This window comes from Dermochelys coriacea, chromosome 4 (assembly GCF_009764565.3).
Source record: "Dermochelys coriacea isolate rDerCor1 chromosome 4, rDerCor1.pri.v4, whole genome shotgun sequence".
Classification (NCBI taxonomy): Eukaryota; Metazoa; Chordata; order Testudines; family Dermochelyidae; genus Dermochelys; species Dermochelys coriacea.
Genome location: NC_050071.1, coordinates 87,879,248 through 87,901,115, shown reverse-complemented (window position 1 = coordinate 87,901,115; position 21,868 = coordinate 87,879,248). Strand labels below are relative to the sequence as shown.

Genomic DNA, 21,868 nt, shown 5'->3' with positions numbered 1-21,868 from the left:
TTTTTGTAAAGGGAAAGCATGCCTCACCAATCTTCTAGAATTCTTTGAGGGGGTCAACAAGCATGTGGACAAGGGGGACCCAGTGGACATAGTATACTTAGATTTTCAGAAAGCCTTTGACAAGGTCCCTCACCAAAGACTCTTAAGCACAGTAAACTGTCATGGGATAAGAGAGAGAGTCCTCTCATGGATTGGTAAATAGTTAAAATATAGGAAACAAAGGGTAGGGATAAATGGGCAGTTTTCAAAATGGAGAGATGTAAATAGTGGTTTCCACCATTTACATGGTTTCTGTACTGGGACCAGTCCTATTCAACATATTCATAAATGATCTGGAAAAGGGATTGTCATAAACATAAAGGGAAGGGTAAACACCTTTAAAATCCCTCCTGGCCAGAGGAAAAACCCTTTCACACATAAAGGGTTAAGAAACTAGGATAACCTCGCTGGCACCTGACCGAAACGACCAATGAGGAGACGAGATGCTTTCAAAAGCTGGGAGGAGGGAGAAACAAAGCCTCTTTCCTTCTGTCTGTGTGATGCTTTTGCCGGGGACAGAACAGGAATAGAGTCTTAGAATTTAGTAAATAATCTAGCTAGATATGTGTTAGATTCTGATTCCTTTAAATGGCTGAGAAAATAAGCTGTGCTGAATGGAATGGATATTCCTGTTTTTGTGTCTTTTTGTAAGGTTTTGCCTTGAGGGATTCTCTGTTTTGAATCTAATTACCCTGTACGGTATTTACCATCCTGATTTTACAGAAGTGATTCTTTTTACTTATATTAAAATTCTTCTTTCAAGAAACTGAATGCTTTTTCATTGTTAAGATCCAATGGTTTGGGTCTGTGGTCACCTATGCAAATTGGTGAGGATTTTTATCAAACCTTCCCCAGGAAAGGGGGTGTAACATTTGGGAGGATTTTTGGGGGAAAGACGTTTCCAAACGGATTCTTTCCTAGTAATATACTGGTTAGATGTTTGGTGGTGGCAGTGAAAGTCCAAGGGCAAAAGGAAAAATAGTTTGTACCTTGGGGACATTTTAACCTAAGCTGGTAAAAGTAAGCTTAGGAGATTTTCATGCAGGTCCCCACATCTGTACCCTAGAGTTCAGAGTGGTGAAGGAACCTTGACAGGGTTAAACTGTGATGTGGCAAAATTTGCAGATGATACAAAACTGCTCATGATAGTTAAGTCCCAAACAGACTGTGAAAGGCTATAAAAGGATTTCACAAAAGTGGGTCACTGGGCAACAAAATGGCTGATGAAATACAATGTTGATAAATGCAAAGTAATGCACATTGGAAAAACATAATAGGGTTTAAATTAGCTGTTACCAGTGAAGAAAGAGAACTTGGAGTCATTGTGGATAGTTCTCTGAAAACATCCACTCAATGTGCAGTGGCAGTCAAAAAAGCAAACAGAATGTTGGGAATCATTAAGAAAGGGATAGATAATAAGAGAGAAAATAGCATATTGCTGCTATATAAATCCATGGTATGCCCACACCCATGGTATGCATGCAGATGTGGTCACCCCATCTCAAAAAAATATATATTGGAATTGGAAAAGGTTCAGAAAAGGGCAACAAAAATTATTACGGGCAAGGAACGGCTTCAATATGAGGAGCAATTAATAGGACGGGGACTTTTCAGCTTGGACAACTAAGGGCGGGGGGGATATAACAGAGGTCCATAAAATCAGGCTGGTGTGGAGAAAGTAAATAAGGAAATGCTATTTACTCCTTCTCATAACACAAGAACTAGAGGTCACCAAATGAAATTAATAGGCAGCAGGTTTAAAACCAACAAAAGGAAGTATTTTTTTTTTTACAAAACATACAGTCAACCTGTGGAATTCCTTGCCAGAGGATGTTGTGAAGGCAAGACTATAACAGGGTTCAAAAAAGAACTAGATAAGTTCATGGAGGATAGGTCCATCAATGGCTATTAATCAGGATGGGCAGGGATGGTGTGCCTAGCCTCTGTTTGCAAGAAGCTGGGAATGGGTGACAGGGGATAGATCACTTGATGATTACCTGTTCTGTTCATTCCCTCTTGGGCACCTGGCATTGGCCACTGTCAGAAGACAGGATACTGGGCTAGATGGACCTTTGGTCTGACCCGGTATGGCTGTTCTTATGAGAATCCCTCTTCTGTACACCCCAAACTTCCTGTGGTTGACTGGCTAGCAAACCATTATGTATGTCAGTGCCAGAGGGTAAGGCTGAAACTAGGAGAGTAAGAGACAGAAAACAGTGCATAGTGACAAGTGATTTCAGATCTGACCCAAAGCCCAGTGAAGTCAGTAGAAACATTGACTCTATATGTATAAGCCTCTGTATTAGGAAAATAAGAGGATCAAACGATTGTCATGGTATAAATGAATATGCTTAAACAAAATGTTTAAATAACTAAGTATGTGCTCAATAAATATAGACTAAAGCATGTGCTTAAAGTTAAGTATCTGCTTAAGTGCTTTACTGATTAGGAGGATTTATTTTTCAGACCTGCTCCCATTGAAGTCAATAGGATTTTTGCTATTAACGTAAGTGAAGCATATTAGGGATTTATGGTTATAAGGAGTGTTGTCTTCCAAGAAGCTGGGAAACTACAGGATACTTAAAGTAGGACCGCAGACCCAAGATCCCTTGGCCTCCTAATGTTTTTTTTCCCTCCCTGCCTGCCCCTGGGACCAGGACTCAGAGTTCTAAATAGGGGGAAACTGGCTATTTCAATTCAGACTGCAATGGTTCACCAACAATTACATTTTGCTATTGCAAAATGATTCATACAGAATTAGAACTGGATAAAGGCCTAGAGTTTGCTTGAATATCAAGTATTCACATATCTCTAGTCACAATTTCCAATTCTTGATTTACATACTATAACTTTAAAAATCTGTGATATCTTCTGTCAGGCTGTCTTCACAGGTCACAGACTTTTTTCATAGTTACAGTAGATCAGTTCCATAAACTGATATTGAAGAGGAATCTCATATGCCATCTGTCTGCTTATCTAGTTTTAGGTTTGCCCAAATGCCACCTCTTAATCTGGACCTTCCTATCTGTATCACCCATGTTTTCTCCCCCAGGCATGATTTTGTTTTTCTATGTATAGTCATTGGCTGACTTCTTGGAGGCATTGGTGTAATTTCTGTAATCACTTGGGCTGGATCCTGTGCCCACTGAAGTGAATGTTAAAAATCCCATTGATATCAATGGTTCAAGATTAGACCCTTAGGGGCTTGATCTTACATATTGCAGATGTGGAATGTTGGATGCATGTGAGAGTGCTAGGTCAAAGGATGAGCAGGAATGAGATGGCCAAATGTATGCTATTGTTGGAAGAATGTGCCATATATATCCATGGTATAACCCTGTTCACTTCAGTGAAATTACACCAGAGATTAGTTTGGCCCTTAATTTTTGAATTTCCTGACATTGTCTGGCTTAAACTGTGCAATTTTAATGTTGCATTTATTTGTTTAACATTAGATCTGAGGGTTGATACTACTTTGGCAGAAAACATGCATCTATTGTCATAGCTTGACAAAATCCATAAGAGGTTAGCACAACTTTCTTTATCTAATGATTTTAGCTGTCATTACTGTAACCTATGAAGGACCTTGCCTTGGCTTAGTCTGGCAGGATGTCATGAGAAACATTGGCTTTCCAATGAGTTCCAAATCAGTGCATGGGTGGTTTCACTGTGTCTTCTCTGACAAGTTTGTTAAACATGTCTAACTGTTCTTGTTTTCCATTCTATATACAACTAAAACGTGTCATTTTTCTCAGAATAAATCAAATTATGTATAGTATTTGTATATATCTAATTCGACATGGAATTCTTCCAGACATGGCAAGAGCACTGGATGAGAATATATAGTATAAAATTACCTACAATCTGTGGAGTTGTCTTTTTTAAATTTCATATACAAGGTTATTATTCATATACATTATCATGGCATCTAGGAGCTCCAATCATCGGCATGTTTAATTTCCCAGGATTCTATTAATTATAACATATAAATATATCAAATTAATTTGCCAACAAATTAATGAAATGTAATCTTCTTGTAAACTATTAGTTACTTATTTTAAATTCAGATTTATAGCTATTAAATGACATTTTGATTAAAAGTATGTGACTTGGGACTGTGGACTTTTTGTTTGTTTTTTAAACGCTAAGATCACCACTTTTACTTTTTCCTCTGACCAAACTGACATTCTATACGATTTACCATGACACAAAATTAGCCCTTATGTGTCTTGCCATAACATCTCAATTAAAATAGATTTCTTTTCAGAGTTGGAAGAAACAAATACAAAGATTTAGGTTGAGCATGTGCATCCAGGAAGATGCAATGACTTTTTGAAGCATCTTGGATACAATACATGTTGAAAGATTTGCAACCTCTTAAAAATCCATTTACACTTCTAAATGGATTATAAAGTACTACAAGCAGCATATTTAAAGTGCATTTGATTTGTACTGTGTGTGTGTGTGTGTGTGTGTGTGTGTAATATATATATGCTAAAATATAGCATATTAGCTTTGATCAGTTATTCAAACTCTGTTACACCTGAGTTTGATCTTGGCATAACAAATTAAATTGGCAACACATTAAATAGAATTGTCCTAGTTTAGTTCTACTGTTTATCTAGCTCTGAATACTACATTCTGTAAATGCATGGTCATCTTTGTTGCTCATTATTTGGTAATAAATCTTAGCAGCAACAGAAAGTGAAGTTGTTTTATCAGGTAAATCTGTGAGCCTTAAGGAGCTGAATTATTGCTAGTATTCTGGTTGTGCACTGCTGTGTTATGCAACTGCTCCAAGCAAATTCCCTTGTGATTTCTAATATGCTTTCACATCAAAATGGTTTTCCATTACTTCATTTCTGTAATAACACATGTTCATAGCTGCAGGCTAATATTAAAGAAAGAAATTGACCTGAGGAGATTCAAGTTAAGTATGCTGCCCAGTGGGCTTGTAGGAGGTGAGAATGAAGTATGGTTTCGGGTTCTAAAGAAAATTTCTTTTAATGGATTTTTATACTGAATGATTTTCGTATTACATGTAAAAGTTTCTATAGCCACTATACACTGTGTTCCAAAACTGAAAGATTAAGAAAAAGTATAACTAATAAATATGATTCATAGTTCACACCACAGTATCTATTTTTCTTTTATATTAAGCAATGGTTTCTTAAAATCTGAGAAATGATTAGCTAGGAGTACAGGATTAGGGATTATATAACTACTATCAGCTCTGTCTCTATCACACAACTATATTTTAGTAAAGCTAAGGTGCCATCTCTTTCTGTTTTTCTTCCTTTCTTGCTGCCCAACTGGTGTTGCTTCAGATTTTTTTTAATCATTCCAACACTATTAATCTGTTGGAAAGTGAATCCATTATTTAAAACTTGCCAAAACAGTCTAAAAATGTACAGCGAAAAAGGGAACTTAGAAAACTGTCTGAAATACTTGATGGGGAATTTGAAGAAAGAAAGCTGTAAGAAAATAAGTTTCACTGCTTGCTGGCCTTCATTTTACAAGATTGATATTCTTATATTGCACATGAAGATTTTCAGTGCTTACTGATACCTGAGCACTCAGTCTCACATAAAAAGAAAAGGAGTACTTGTGGCACCTTAGAGACTAACAAATTTATTTGAGCATAAGCTTTCGTGAGCTACAGCTCACTTCATCGGATGCTCACTTCATTGGACTCTAAAGTGCCACAATTACTCCTTTTTCTTTTTGCGGATACAGTCTCACATAGTTGCTTCTCTTTTTGTTTTGGTTCTCCTCCCCCCCGCCTCCACCAAACACACATTTCTTTATAGGGTAGAAGGAGGGACAGAAAAGATTGAAAAATAAAGTATGCAATTACAAAACAGAAGGAAGGTGAAAATCAAAGACAGCACAACCATACTCCTAGTGTCTTAGGCCTTTAGAGAGTGTCATCTTTAACTTGTTCTCTCTTCAGTTACACACTTCTGGGCCATATCCAAATCTTACCACTTCTTCCTACAGATCATCTCTAGACTCTAGGTGAAATCCTAGCTTCATTTAATGAAGACAATAGCAACTCCTATTGACCTCAATGTGACTTAATGTCTGCCTCCTACCCCAGTTATTTTTTCCCCTTATTCACACTGAAAAATTTTGTCCAAGCCTTCCTCCTCTCCCATCCTGATTACAGCAAACTCCGCCTTCCTGACATCCGTTCATCTCCCCTCAGTGACGCTGCTAAGATCATCATGTTGGTCGGTCCTCTTGTGAGCCCACCTCTGTTCCCACCATAGGTCACAATACCTAGTATTGCTTGCAAATAAGCAGCAGCCAGGGTCTATGGGAGGACTGGAGAGAGAGGGGAAGAGCAGTCAGGCCCTGTTGTGCCCACTACTATCGACAACAGCAGTGTGACAATCGGCAGCAGGAGCCACAACAGTGGTGGATGAAAAAAGATACGGGTACACATCTAAGTTAAGCCTTTTGTCCTCAAGTACAGCACCCTACATTGCTCAAAACCAGATGTGCACATCACTCCAAGACAGATTGTGAACTCTATAGTCAAACTTGTGAGCAGTTATTCACAATCCACTGGCAGGTTGTTGTGACTAAGTGAGGGGTGGTCACAATATGGCAATTAATATTCAAATGCAAATTCAAAACTTCAAACAATAATACAATTTCACTATTATAGCCAAGCTATAATGAGCATCTATTCTACAGCTATATACCTTCATTAATATTTAACTTACTGTCTCTTCCTGTCTCCTTGAAAGTGTGCTGAAGAAGAAAGTCCAAGTGATCATCTCTGAAATAATCCCCCTAGCAAAGGAAGACAGAAGGCAAAAGATTCTGGAAGTGAACCACTGGCTAGGTAAGTGATGTTGGGTGGAGGGTTTTGGTTTTGTGTAACTTTGGTCCATCTTCTGTGGGAACGGGGCTATATAATTTGGATGGCCTCACCTCAGTAGAAGGGGAACCATATCCTCAGGGACAGGCTGTCTAGAGTAGTCAGAAGTGTTTTCAACGAAAAGGGAGGGTAAAAAAGGTGAAGATATGCGCATTGACCACAATCAAGATGTTTAGTTCAAAATTAACCAAGAAACCTAAGGCCTTGAAGAAAATAAACTCTTTAATTACCTATACAACAATGCTAGGAACCTGGGTAACAAACAAGAGGAACTAGAATTGCTCATTTATGACCATGAATTCAATCTAGTTGGTATTACTGAAACTTGGTGGGATCATTCCAATGACAGGAAAGTTAAAATCAATGGCTATAACCTATTTAGGAAGGTCAAGTGAACAGAAGGCAAGTGGGAGTGCTACTCTAATCAAAAATGGCATTCTGTGTTTCTAAGTCACTGATTAACTCGGAAGAAAATAATCTCGAATGCTTATGAGGGTATGTCTTAACAGATAAATCCCAAAATGCAGTATTAGTAGGTGTCTGCTACAGATCACCAAATCACCCTAGGGAACAGAACAACCAGCTCTATATACACCAGTTTATAATGTGTAGGAAGAAAAGCTGCATGATCATGGGGTGACATATGCTGGAAATATGCAGTGTTTTAGCTGTGTTGGTCCCCAGACATTAGAGACAAGGTGGGTGAGAGACTATATTTTATTGGACCAACTTCTGTGGGTAAGAGAGCTGGTCTCTCTAACATGCTGGAAACCTCATTCTGCCAGTAATAAAACATCCTTCGAATTTCTAAATATTATACATGACCGTTTCCTAACTCAAAAGTGTGGCATCCAATGTGATAGAATTCTATATTAGAACTCATCTTGACAGATAAACAGGAACTGATCACAGAACTTAAAAATTAGTGGTAATTTAGCATGAAGTGATCATGGCTTGATCCAATTTATAATGTGCAAACAAAATAAAGACCAGGCCAGTGATATTTATACATGGTGCTTTTAAAGTGCTAATTTCTCAAAGCTAAAAACAATTATGAGCCAAATCAGCTAGAAGGAAATACTGAATCGGAAAATGTGAACAACAATTGGAAATTGTTTAAAAACACTTTACTAGATGCTAAAAATCCATAATCCCATGACTGAGGGAGAAGGCTGTATTGATTAAAAAATTGACCTGGTTTAGATGGGAAGTGACAGCAACTATAAACAAATTTCAAAAATAATATGTAAAAATGGAGAAAAGAGGAGTTGAAAGTAATTAATATAAATCAGAAGCTGAGAATTCAGCGAAGAGGGGCCCAGCTGCACCCTCACTACAAACAAGAGAGTTTAAGCATATTAGGAACAAAAAGATTCCTAGCAATGGTATTGGTCCATTAATGGTGGCATAACCAATAATAATGCAGAAAAGGCAGAAGTGTTCAATAAATATTTCCATTCTCTTTTGGGAGGGGAAAACTATGTTGTAGTCTAGAATCTAGAAAATTGATAAGGGAAGGAAAGGGATACACCTGGCTACCTATAGCCATTGGAGTTAACAATGTGAGAGGGTGCAGGGTGAGGGGTGCTTAACCATCCCCCTGCCACACTAGCCCCAATTAAGGGGAATAGATTAGAGCTAGCTGAATAGGCCTGTGCCTGCCTGCAACTAGCAACAGCTGCCAGCCTAATTAGTCAGGGGCTATAAAAGGGCTGGGAGGGAGGGAGGGAGGAAGGAAGCTGAGGCTGGAGAAAGGGAGAGGCCAGAGGCAGAGAGGGGCGGTTGGCTCTGGTCTGCTACTTGAAAAGCCTGGTTGTGAAACAAATCTGTATATTGGGAGTAAGGTGGTGGTGGGAAATAGCTACAAATAAAGTGCACTGGTGATTGCATCAACTTGAGGCATCCCTGACTGGTTTGTGAAGGCAGCAGAGGCAGAAGTAACAGGGGCCCAGCTGCACCTCACTACAAATAGAGTTTTTTAAGCATATTAGGCACAAAAAGTTTCCTAACAATGGTATTTGTCCATTAATGGTGGCGTTATCAATAATAATGCAGAAAAGGCAGAAGTGTTCAATAAATATTCTGTTCTGTATTTTGTGGAAAAAACTATCTAGTCTAGAATCATAGGACTAGAAGGGACGTTGAGAAGTCACCTAGTCCAGTCCACTGCACTCATGGCAGGACTAAGTATTCTCTAGACCATTCCTGACAGGTTTTTGTCTAACCCGCTCTTAAAAATCTCCAATGATGGAGATTCCTCAACCTCCCTAGGCAACTTATTCCAGTGCTTATTCCAGTGTCCACCCTGACAGTTAGGAAGTTTTTCCTAATGTCCAACCTAAATCTCTCTTGCTGCAATTTAAGCCCATTGCTTCTTATCCTATCCTCAGAGGTTAAGAACAACATTTTTTCTCGTTCCTACTTGTAATAACCTTTTATGTACTTGAAAACTGTTATGTCTCCTCTCAGTCTTCTCTTTTCCAGACTAAACAAACCACGTTTTTCAGTCTTCCCTTATAAGTCATATTTTCTAGACTTTTAATCATTTTTTGTTGCTCTTCTCTGGATTTTCTCCAATTTGTTCACATCTTTCCTGAAATGTGGTGCCCAGAACTGGACACAATACTCCAGCTGAGGTCTAATCAGCGTGGAGTAGAGCAGAAGAATTACTTCTCATGTGTTGCTTACAACAATCCTGCTAATACATCCCAGAATGATGTTTGCTTTTCCTTCAACTATGTTACACTGTTGACTCATATTTAGCTTGTGGGATGGGATGATCAGGGTAGTGATAGGCCTGTCAGTCTGGCATTGATTCCAGATAAGATAATGGAGCAACCTATAAGGGACTTGATTAATAAAGAATTAAAGAAGAGTAAAATAATTAATGCAAATCAATACGGTTTTATGGCAAATAGATCCTGTCAAACTAACTTAACTTTAGATAAGATTACAAGTTTGATTGGTAAAGGCAATAGTGTTGTCTTATACTTAGACTACTATAAGATATTTGATGTGGTGCCACATGACATTTTGATTAAAAAACTAAAAGATATAATGTTAACATGGTGCACATTAAATGGATTAAAAGCTGGCTAACTCATAGGTCTCAAAATGTAATTATAAATGGAGAATAATCATTGAGCAGATGTTTCTAGTGGGGTCTGGCAGGGATAGGTTCTTGGCGCTAAACCAGGGATAGGCAACCTTTGGCATGCTGCCCGCCAGGGTAAGCCCCCGGCAGTCCGGGCCAGTTTGTTTACCTGCCACATCCACAGGTTCAGCTGATCGCGGCTCCCACTGGCTGCAGCCCATTGCTCCAGCCCAATGGGGGCTCCAGGAACTGGCGCGGGCCAAGGGAGGTGGTAGCCAAGGGATTGTGGTGATCAATGACCTAAAATCATCACTGATAATGTTTGCAGATGACACAAACCTTGGAAGAGTAGTAAATAATGAAGAGGACAGATCACTGATACAGAGTAATCTGGATTTCTTGGTAAACTGGGTGCAAGCAAATTATGTATTTTAATACAGCTAACTGTAAACCTGTACATATAGGAACAAAGAACAAACGCCATACTTACAGGATGGGACTTGGAAGCAGTGACTCTGAAAAAGATTAGCGGATTGTAGTAGATAATCTGCTGGACATAAATTCCCAAAAATGCAAATACAATACTTGGATGTATAAACAGAGGAATCTCAAGTAGAAGTGGAAAGGTTATTTTACCTCTATATTTGGCATTGATGTAACTGCTTCTGGGATATTATGTCCTGTTCCTGGTGTCAACACTTCAAGAAGTATGTTGGTCAATTGGAGAGCATTCAGAGACGAGCCATAAGCATGCATTGTAACAATAGGCTCAAGGGGCTCAATATATTTAGTTTAACGAAGAGAAGGTTAAGGGGTGACTTAATTATAGTCTATAAGCATCTATGTGGGGAACAGATACTTAATAATGAGCTCTATAGTTTAGCAGAAAAAGGTACAACTCAGTCCAATTACTGGAAGTTGAAGCTACACAAATTCAGGCTGAATAAGTCATACTTTAACAGTGAGAATAATAAACCATTGGAACAATTTACCAATGTTAGTGGTAGATTCTCTATCACTGACAATTTTTAAATCAAAAGTAAATGATTTTTATAAAAGATCTGTTCTAGGAATTTATTTGGAGGAAGCTCTATGACCTGTGTTATACAGGAGGTCAGACAGATGATCAAAATGGTCCCTCCTGGCCTTGAAGTCTATGAATCTGTTAATCAATTCCCAGGTACTGACATCTAGTGTCTGCATTTATGACTTATTTTATTACTATGCTTCACTTGTAAGACGTTTGCATCAAAATATTTTTTCCTTCCAACATAAAGAAGTAAAAGTCAATTTTAAAATCAGAAAATGAGTGACTGCATCTTTCTATAGTTAATCGTTACCCAAGCCAGCTGTTTGTAAGTGCACATTACCATGGCAAATAAGCAGCTCTCAATTTAATGTATTAAATTCTATTTCTTGCTGAAATTAGGGATTCAGAAAACCTTAACAAGGCTTTGAATTTCACAAAATCTTTAGATTTTTGGGGGGTGGGAAGGGTTGAAGAATTTTTAGCACTTCCAAAACTGACTGATCAATGTTAATTTATTGCCCCTTTTAAACAGAACAATTCAGTTGTGTTTCAGAGTAGCAGCCGTGTTAGTCTGTATCCACAAAAAGAAAAGGAGTACTTGTGGCACCTTAGAGACTAACATTTATTTGAGCATAAGCTTTCGTCAGCTACTGCTCACTTTATGAAGTGAGCTGTAGCTCACGAAAGTTTATGCTCAAATAATTCAGTTGTGGTGACTGGTCACTAACTACTATTTTGAATTAATGATCAATGTCTATGGATGCTGTTTTGCATTATTTTGAATGCTCATTTGTTCTTCATTTCACTTAGTCTCTCTGCCATTTTAGCCACTGATTTTTATATGGAATGCCAGTAGCGTCCTCTCCCTGCCTGCACTTTCTGCTCTTGGATAGTGGGTAAGTGTTTTTTGTTTTGCTTTTGTTTTTTAATTCCTTCCTTCATTCCTCCTTCCTATTTCATTTTCCTTTCTTTTTCTCACCCCCAAACTCTCCTCACCTACATGTACTCTGGATGGTTATATTTAAACATCGACAGATTTTACTATAGGTCTTTGGAATGTACGTGCTGTCTAAAATTAGTAGACACAAAATAGTTGTAAATTTCACTTCAGATTAGATCCCAGGGAGAACACATAGGAGTGCTCTGACATAGCATTGAATCAGCAGAGCATATCGACTCTGCATTAATGCAGACCAACCTAGTGGAAACACTGCAGCATTGAAAGGCTGCCTTTGCAAATCTTAATTAATACTTTTATCTTTATGTTTGGTCTTGTGTTGAGATTTTCTTTAGGCAGATTAAATGAAATTGTTACAGAAAGCATTTTTAAAGGAATCCCTTATTCAGTAAACATAGCAACACAGAGGAACTCAGGCCAAATTCTGATATGTATGTGTGTTTTAAATTCACAGTCTGAGTGAGTAAAAGGGTTGGTTTGTAGGGTGTCCTGTCTGGGCATTAAAGGCATTTTCAATACTGGGGGGGAGGATGTCCATATGCCAAGTTAGTCCATGGAAAGTCAGGGTGTGAATCTACTGCAAACCAGCTTGCTCTGTTGTAACATCTCACATGGACACTGCTATGGTACAGTGAAAGTCCTGATGTGCAACTTGGCTTACTGTGCCTTCAAGTAATAGTACAATAAACCATACTCTGGGACTTGCACTGTGCTGTAGCAGTAGCATTACTTTGCAGCAAGCTGATGTGCCGTAGATTCACTTGCTGATTTGCAGTGCAGCAACTTGTCAAGTAGACAAGTCCTTCATCTTGCTCAAGTGCTGTATACGACTCAAAAAAGGGCTAGGTTTGATTAGGAGCTGGGTCTCTTCCAGGATTTTTTAAAAAGCGTTCAGGGTGATTTCAGAGGGACATCACAACAAGGTCACTCTGAAATAGGTGTGCTTCATGAATGACTAAATCAGAAGGCACAAATAGGTACCTCTCTGGCCACCACACTACACACCTGCTCATGGCTGACCCAACAGCACACAAAGGAGGACATATGTGGTCCCAACTCAGACAGATAGGTTGATATTCACACAATAACAGTTTAGAAACCAAAGATAGGGTAAACACAAGGGAGGAAGAAGTTATTTAAATTAAGGGCCAATGCTGGCACAAGAACAAATGGATGTAAACCGCCAACAAACTTTGGCTTGAAATTAGATGAAGGTTTTTAACCAGCAGAGGAATAAAGTTCTGGAACAGTCTTCCACGCAGAACAGTGGAGGCAAAAAACTTAACTTGTTTCAAAACTGATCTTGATAAATTTATGGAGGGGATGGTACGATGAGATTATCTACAATGGCATATAACCCATCCATTCCTGCTGTTAGCAAATATCACCAGCAATTAGAGATGGGACACTAGATGGGGAGGGCTCAGAGTTACTACAGAGGTTTTTTTCACAGATGTCTGGCTGGTAGTCTCACCCATATGCTAAGTGTCTAACTGATCACCATATTCAGGACCAGGAAGGAATTTCCCCCTGGTGAGATTGGCAGAGGTTCGGGGGTGGCTTTGCCTTCCTCAGCGGCATGGGTCATCTGCTGATTTGAATGAGAGTAAAAGGTAGATTCTCAGTAACTTGAAGTCTTTAAATCAAGATTTGAAAACTACAGTAACTCAGCCAGAGATTTATGGATCTCTACAGGAGTGGGTGGGTGAGGTTTTATGGCCTGAGAGGTCAGACCAGATGATTGTGATGGGTCCTTCTGGCCTTAAAGTCTATGAGAAAGAGATTTTCACTTTGTTTCAAAATAAATTAGAAGCAAAGTGAAGCTCTCTTTCTACAAAGGGTGATGCACTCATTTTATGTTGGAGTGAGGAAATCTATACAAAAGTGTTGAGTGCACAAAGTTTATAGAAAACCTTTGAAAAACCAATATAAATTAGTATAGTTTTAGACAAGTAAAGTTGAAAAGAAAAAAAAATTAGAATTAAAAATATACAGAAATAGTGCAAAAAGGTGATAAATGGATTGGTAGGGACATAAGGGGGGAAAAAACTAATTAGATACAGTGCACAGATTATCACTAAAAACTGTTTCACACATACTTGAAAAAAGAAAAGGAGTACTTGTGGCACCTTAGAGACTAACAAATTTATTAGAGCATAAGCTTTCGTGAGCTACAGCTCACTTCATCGGATGCATTTGGTGGAAAAAACAGAGGAGAGATTTATATACACACACACACACACACAGAGAGAACATGAAACAATGGGTTTATCATACACACTGTAAGGAGAGTGATCACTTAAGATAAGCCATCACCAGCAGCGGGGGGGGGGGGGGGGAGGAGGAAAACCTTTCATGGTGACAAGCAAGGTAGGCTAATTCCAGCAGTTAACAAGAATATCAGAGGAACAGTGGGGGGTGGGGTTGGAGGGAGAAATACCATGGGGAAATAGTTTTACTTTGTGTAATGACTCATCCATTCCCAGTCTCTATTCAAGCCTAAGTTAATTGTATCCAGTTTGCAAATTAATTCCAATTCAGCAGTCTCTCGTTGGAGTCTGTTTTTGAAGCTTTTTTGTTGAAGGATAGCCACTCTTAGGTCTGTAATCGAGTGACCAGAGAGATTGAAGTGTTCTCCAACTGGTTTTTGAATGTTATAATTCTTGACGTCTGATTTGTGTCCATTCATTCTTTTACATAGAGACTCTCCGGTTTGACCAATGTACATGGCAGAGGGGCATTGCTGGCACATGATGGCATATATCACATTGGTAGATGCGCAGGTGAAGGAGCCTCTGATAGTGTGGCTGATGTGATTAGCCCCTTTGATGGTGTCCCCTGAATAGATATGTGGACAGAGTTGGCAACGGGCTTTGTTGCAAGGATAGGTTTTTGGGTTAGTGGTTCTGTTGTGTGGTTGCTGGTGAGTATTTGCTTCAGACTGGGGGGCTGTCTGTAAGCAAGGACTGGCCTGTCTCCCAAGATCTGTGAGAGTGATGGGTCGTCCTTCAGGATAGGCTGTAGATCCTTGATGATGCGTTGGAGACGTTTTAGTTGGGGGCTGAAGGTGATGGCTAGTGGTGTTCTGTTATTTTCTTTGTTGGGCCTGTCCTGTAGTAGGTGACTTCTGGGTACTCTTCTGGCTCTGTCAATCTATTTCTTCACTTCAGCAGGTGGGTATTGTAGTTGTAGGAATGCATGTTAGAGATCTTGTAGGTGTTTGTCTCTGTCTGAGGGGTTGGAGCAAATGCGGTTATATCATAGCGCTTGGCTGTAGACAATGGATCGAGTGGTATGATCTGGATGAAAGCTAGAGGCATGTAGGTAAGAATAGCGGTCAGTAGGTTTCTGATATAGGGTGGTGTTTATGTGACCATCGCTTATTAGCACCGTAGTGTCCAGGAAGTGGATCTCTTGTGTGGACTGGTCCAGGCTGAGGTTGATGGTGGGATGGATATTGTTGAAATCATGGTGGAATTCCTCAAGAGCTTCTTTTCCATGGGTCCAGATGATGAAGATGTCATCAATGTAGCGCAAGTAGAGTAGGGACATTAGGGGACGAGAGCTGAGGAAGCGTTGTTCTAAGTCAGCCATAAAAATGTTGGCATACTGTGGGGCCATGCGGGTACCCATCGCAGTGCCGCTGATTTGAAGGTATACATTGTCCCCAAATGTGAAATAGTTATGGGTGAGGACAAAGTCACAAAGTTCAGCCACCAGGTTAGCCGTGACATTATCGGGGATACTGTTCCTGATGGCTTGTAGTCCATCTTTGTGTGGAATGTTGGTGTAGAGGGCTTCTACATCCATAGGGGCTAGGATGGTATTTTTAGGAAGATCACCAATGGACTGAAGATCTCAAAGATAGCTGGGAGTGCTGGTAACAAAGGGCCTGAGGAGGGAGTCTACATAGCCAGACAATCCTGCTGTCAGGGTGCCAATGCCTGAGATGATGGGGCATCCAGGATTTCCAGGGGGGTTGGAGAGCTGCCACCACTTTCTACAAGCCATTACCCTCTGATCCCACTGAGAGTTACCAAAAGAAACTACAGCATTTCCTCAAGAAACTCCCTGAAAAAGCACAAGAACAAATCCGCACAGACACACCCCTAGAACCCTGACCTGGGGTATTCTATCTGCTACCCAAGATCCATAAACCTGGAAATCCTGGATGCCCCATCATCTCAGGCATTGGCACCCTGACAGCAGGATTGTCTGACTATGTAGACTCCCTCCTCAGGCCCTTCGTTACCAGCACTCCCAGCTATCTTCGAGACACCACTGACTTCCTGAGGAAACTACAGTCCATTGGTGATCTTCCTAAAAACACCATCCTAGCCACTATGGATGTAGAAGCCCTCTACACCAACATTCCACACAAAGATGGACTACAAGCCGTCAGGAACAGTATCCCCGATAATGTCACGGCTAAGCTGGTGGCTGAACTTTGACTTTGTCCTCACCCATAACTATTTCACATTTGGGGACAATGTATACCTTCAAATCAGCGGCACTGCGATGGGTACCCGCATGGCCCCACAGTATGCCAACATTTTTATGGCTGACTTAAAACAAATGCTTCTTCAGCTCTCGTCCCCTAATGCCCCTACTCTACTTGCGCTACATAGATTCATAGATACTAAGGTCAGAAGGGACCATTCTGATCATCTAGTCCGACCTCCTGCACAGCGCAGGCCACAGAATGTCACCCACCACTCCTATGAAAAACCTCACCCATGTCTGAGCTATTGCAGTCCTCAAATCATGGTTCAAAACTTCAAGGAGCAGAGAAGACTCCCTCCAGTCAACCATGCCCCATGCTACAGAGGAAGGCAAAAAAACCTCCAGGGCCTCTCCAATCTGCCCTGGAGGAAAACTCCCTCCCGACCCCAAACATGGCAATCAGCCAAACCCTGAGCACATGGGCAAGATTCACCAGCCAGATACCCAGGAAAGAGTTTTCTATAGTAAATCAGATCCCATCCATCTAATATCCCATCTCAGGGGATTTGGCCTATTTACCCTGAATATTTAAAGATCAATTACTTGCCAAAATCCCATTATCCCATCATAACATCTCCTCCATAAACTTATCGAGTAGAATCTTAAAACCAGATAGATCTTTTGCCCCCACTGCTTCCCTTGGAAGGTTATTTCAAAACTTCACTCCTCTGATGGTTAAAAACCTTCGTCTGATTTCAAGTCTAAACTTCCTGGTGGCCAGTTTATACCCATTTGTTCTTGTGTCCTCATTGGTGCTGAGCTTAAATAATTCCTCTCCCTCTCCTATATTTATCCCTCTGATATATTTATAGAGAGCAATCATATCTCCCCTCAACCTTCTTTTAGTTAGGCTAAACAAGTCAAGCTCCTTAAGTCTCCTTTCATAAGACAAGTTTTCCATTCCTCGGATCATCCTAGTAGCCCTTCTCTGTACCTGCTCCAGTTTGAATTCATCCTTTTTAAACATGGGAGACCAGAACTGCACACAGTATTCTAGGTGAGGTCTCACCAGTGCCTTGTATAACGGTACTAAAACCTCCTTATCCCTACTGGAAATGCCTCTCCTGATGCATTCCAAAACCGCATTAGCTTTTTTCACAGCCATATCACATTGGCAGCTCATAGTCATCCTATGATCAACCAATACTCCAAGGTCCTTCTCCTCTTCCGTTACTTCTAATTGATGCGTCCCCAACTTATAGCTAAAATTCTTGTTATTAATCCCTAAATGCATAACCTTACACTTCTCACTATTAAATTTCATCCTATTACTATTACTCCAGTTTACAAGGTCATCCAGATCCTCCTGTATAATATCCCGATCCTTCTCCGAATTGGCAATACCTCGCAGCTTTGTATCATCTGCAAACTTTATTAGCACACTCCCACTTTTTGTGCCAAGGTCAGTAACAAAAAGATTAAATAAGATTGGTCCCAAAACCGATCCCTGAGGAACTCCACTGGTAACCTCCCTCCAACCTGACAGTTCGCCTTTCAGTAGGACCCGTTGCAGTCTCCCCTTTAACCAATTCCTTATCCACCTTCTGATGTTCATATTGATCCCCATCTTCTCCAATTTAACTAATAATTCCCCATGTGGCACGGTATCAAATGCCTTACTGAAAACTAGGTAAATTAGATCCACTGCATTTCCTTTATCTAAAAAATCTGTTACTTTTTCAAAAAAGGAGATTAGGTTGGTTTGGCACGATCTACCTTTTGTAAAACCATGTTGTATTTTGTCCCATTTACCATTGACTTCAATGTCCTTAACTAATTTCTCCTTCAAAATTTTTTCCAGGACCTTGCATACTACAGATGTCAAACTAACTGGCCTGTAGTTACCCGGATCACTTTTTTTTCCTTTCTTAAAAATAGGAACTATATTAGCAATTCTCCAATCATTCGGTACTATTCCTGAGTTTACAGATTCATTAAAAATTCTTGCTAATGGGCTTGCAATTTCAGGTGCCAATTCCTTTAATATTCTTGGATGAAGATTATCTGGGCCCCCCGATTTAGTCCCATTAAGCTGTTTCAGTTTCGCTTCTACCTCTGATATGGTAATATCTACCTCTATATCCTCCTTCCCATTTGTCATGCTACCATTATCCCCAAGATCCTCTTTAGCCTTATTAAAGACTGAGGCAAAGTATTTGTTTAGATATTGGGCCATGCCTAGATTATCATTAACCTCCGCTCCATCCTCAGTGTTAAGCGGCCCCACTTCTTCCTTCTTAGTTTTCTTCTTATTTATATGGCTATAGAACCTTTTACGATTGGTTTTAATTCCCTTTGCAAGGTCCAACTCTACTCGACTTTTAGCCTGTCTCACTTTATCCCTACATCTTCTGACCTCAATTAGGTAGCTTTCCTTGCTGATCCCTCCCATCTTCCACTCCCTGTATGCTTTCTGCTTCTTCATAATCACCTCTCTAAGATGCTTGCTCATCCGGCTTGGTCTACAACTCCTTCCTATGAATTTTTTCCCCTTTCTTGGGATACAGGCTTCCGATAGCTTCTGCAGTTTTGATTTAAAGTAATCCCAGGCCTCAATTACCTTTAGATCCATAAGTTCTTCAGTCCAATCCACTTCCCTAACTAATTGCCTTAATTTTTGAAAGTCAGCCCTTTTGAAATCAAAAACCCTAGTTGCAGATTTATTTTTGTTAATCCTTCCATTTAGTTTGAACTGAATTAGCTCATGATCACTTGAGCCAAGATTGTCCCCTACAACCATTTCTTCTATGAGGTCCTCGCTACTCACCAAAATTAAATCTAAAATGGCTTCCCCTCTAGTCGGTTCAGCAACTACTTGATGAAGGAATCCATCAGCTATCGCATCTAGGAAAATCTGAGCCCTATTATTATTACTAGCACTGGTCCTCCAGTCTATATCTGGGAAGTTAAAGTCTCCCATGATCACGCAGTTTCCATTAGTATTTACTTTATTAAAAACATTTAAAAGGGCTCTATCCATATCCAGATTAGATCCCGGCGGTCTATAGCACACCCCAAGCACTATCGTTGGAGAGGCTCTACTAGTTTTCTTCCCCAATGTAATTTTTGCCCAGACAGACTCTGTCTTATCCATTGCATCGCTTCTTATTTCTTTACATTCTAACTCATCGTTGATATACAATGCTACTCCACCCCCTTTACCTTTGTTTCTGTCTTTCCTAAACAGCACATACCCTTCAATACCTGTAGTCCAGTCATGACTACTATTCCACCATGTTTCTGTTATCCCTATAATATCTGGTTTCACTTCCTGCACCAGGAGCTCTAGTTCCTCCATTTTGTTACCTAGACTCCTCGCATTGGTGTACAAACATCTTAATTTTTGCTGTTTGGCCTCGCTCACATTTTGTACCCTATTAGGCACAGTCATTCTACAGCCAGTATAACCTATTAGACTAGTATCCACACCGCCCTTGCTCCTTATATACATTCTCCTACCCATGGCTGTATCCTTTCTTACTTCATCTTCTTCCCTCTCAATGCTAAAATCTGGCATGGAGATTTTCTGGACATCTCCCATCCATCTCCCCCCAATTCCTAGTTTAAAGCTCTCTTTATCAGTTGTGCCAGCCTCGATCCTAGAAGTCTATTTCCTTCCCTACTCAGATGAAGTCCATCCCGAGAGAACTGACCTCTGTCCGTGAATGCCTCCCAGTGGCCATACATCCCAAAGCCCTCCTTATAGCACCACTGCCTAAGCCATCTGTTGACAGTCATAATCTTGTCACACCTTTGTTGCCCTTCTCTAGGAACAGGAAGGATCCCGCTAAAGATCACCTGAGCCTCAATTTCCTTAAGCGTCTTCCCCAGCCTAGCATAGTCTCCCTTGATACTTTCCAGCGAGAATCTGGCTGTATCATTTGTTCCCACATGAAGGATAATTAGGGGATTCTTTCCCGCTCCCTTGAGGATCCTTTTCAACCTCAGGTCTACATCCCGTATCTTAGCACCCGGAAGACAGCACACCCTTCTATTCTCAGGATCAGCTCTAGTTACAGGCCTGTCTATTCTTCTCAATAAAGAGTCCCCGATCACATAGACCTGCCTTTTCCTGGTGACAGTGCTATTCTCCAGTCTCTCCCCTGTTCCCTCTGGCTGCAAGTTCTTTCCATTCCTATTTTCCCTTACAATTCTCTTCAACCCATCCTGTATCCTCCTGGGGCTCATATTTGGTGTAGTCTCCCTTGACTCTTCCCCTTTTTCTATAGGGCTAGCCTCTCTTCTCTTCTTCCTTACCCTTCCACCTTCAGCGACTACCTGCTGAGCCCCTTCTTCATTTTCCAACTCTGCAAACCTGTTCCTAAGCTCTATTTCTCCTGCACTAGCCTGTCTTTTTCTCTGCCTGGTTCTTTGAGTCACATGTTTCCACTGACCACTTTCCTCATCCAGTCTCCCCTCAAAATTCCCCAGCCCTGCTTCCATCTGCGAGTCTGAGCTTTTCCCTTCAGATACCTCATATCTTTGCTCCATCATCTGCTCAAACCCCTTCCTAAACTCAACCAGACTTTCCACCTGCATCTCCAAACCTCGGATCTTTTCCTCCATCAGCTCTATCAGATGGCATTTCATGCAGACAAAACTCTTACCGGTTCCCCCCTCCAGGATCATGTACATACCACAGCTTCCACATCCAGTCATCCTCAATGTGTCTTTCACTGCAGGAGTCACTCCCACAGCTGCCTCTGTATCTGTCATCTCCTTCCCACCTAAATCCTGTTCATCTGGGAAACACAAGCCACACCAAAAAGACCACCCCCCCCAGCAAAAGGAAACCCCAAACAAGCACAATACAAACTCCCTTTTCAAACTCCCATTCAAACTCCCCTGTTTAGAGCTCTGTTTGCTAGCTCCTGTGCCGCTGCCTGACTGGCTGGCTACCTTTATAGGGCCCCTAATCAGAAGCCCCACCCCCTAGGCAGGGCTCAGCTGCTCTCTCAGCACAAAGCCCCACCCCCTAATCAGGCTCAGCTGCTCTCCCAGCACAAAACCCCTACACACACACTAATACAAATACTAAAAATACAAAACCAAGTACAACTACCTTCTCCTCCAACAGAACTCCCACTCAAACTCCCCTGTTTAGAGCTCTGTTTGCTAGCTCCTGTGCCGCTGCAGCTGTCTGATGACATTGATGACATCTTCATCATCTGGACCCATGGAAAAGAAGCTCTTGAGGAATTCCACCATGATTTCAACAATATCCATCCCACCATCAACCTCAGCCTGGACCAGTCCACACAAGAGATCCACTTCCTGGACACTACGGTGCTAATAAGTGATGGTCACATAAACACCACCCTATATCGGAAACCTACTGACCGCTATTCCTACCTA

At 40.7% G+C, this 21,868-nt stretch overlaps 1 long non-coding RNA gene across 1 annotated transcript in view; it reads left to right on the top strand.

Annotated features, from left to right (window-relative positions):
* The first annotated feature begins 531 nt into the window (after positions 1–531).
* The window catches only part of LOC122459825, a 38,538-nt gene continuing 17,201 nt past the window's right edge, over positions 532–21,868 (top strand). The window contains exons 1-3 of the long non-coding RNA XR_006280771.1: positions 532–583; positions 6,795–6,892; positions 11,863–11,948. This is a non-coding gene — a long non-coding RNA (uncharacterized LOC122459825). The remainder of the gene's footprint in view (positions 584–6,794; positions 6,893–11,862; positions 11,949–21,868) is intronic.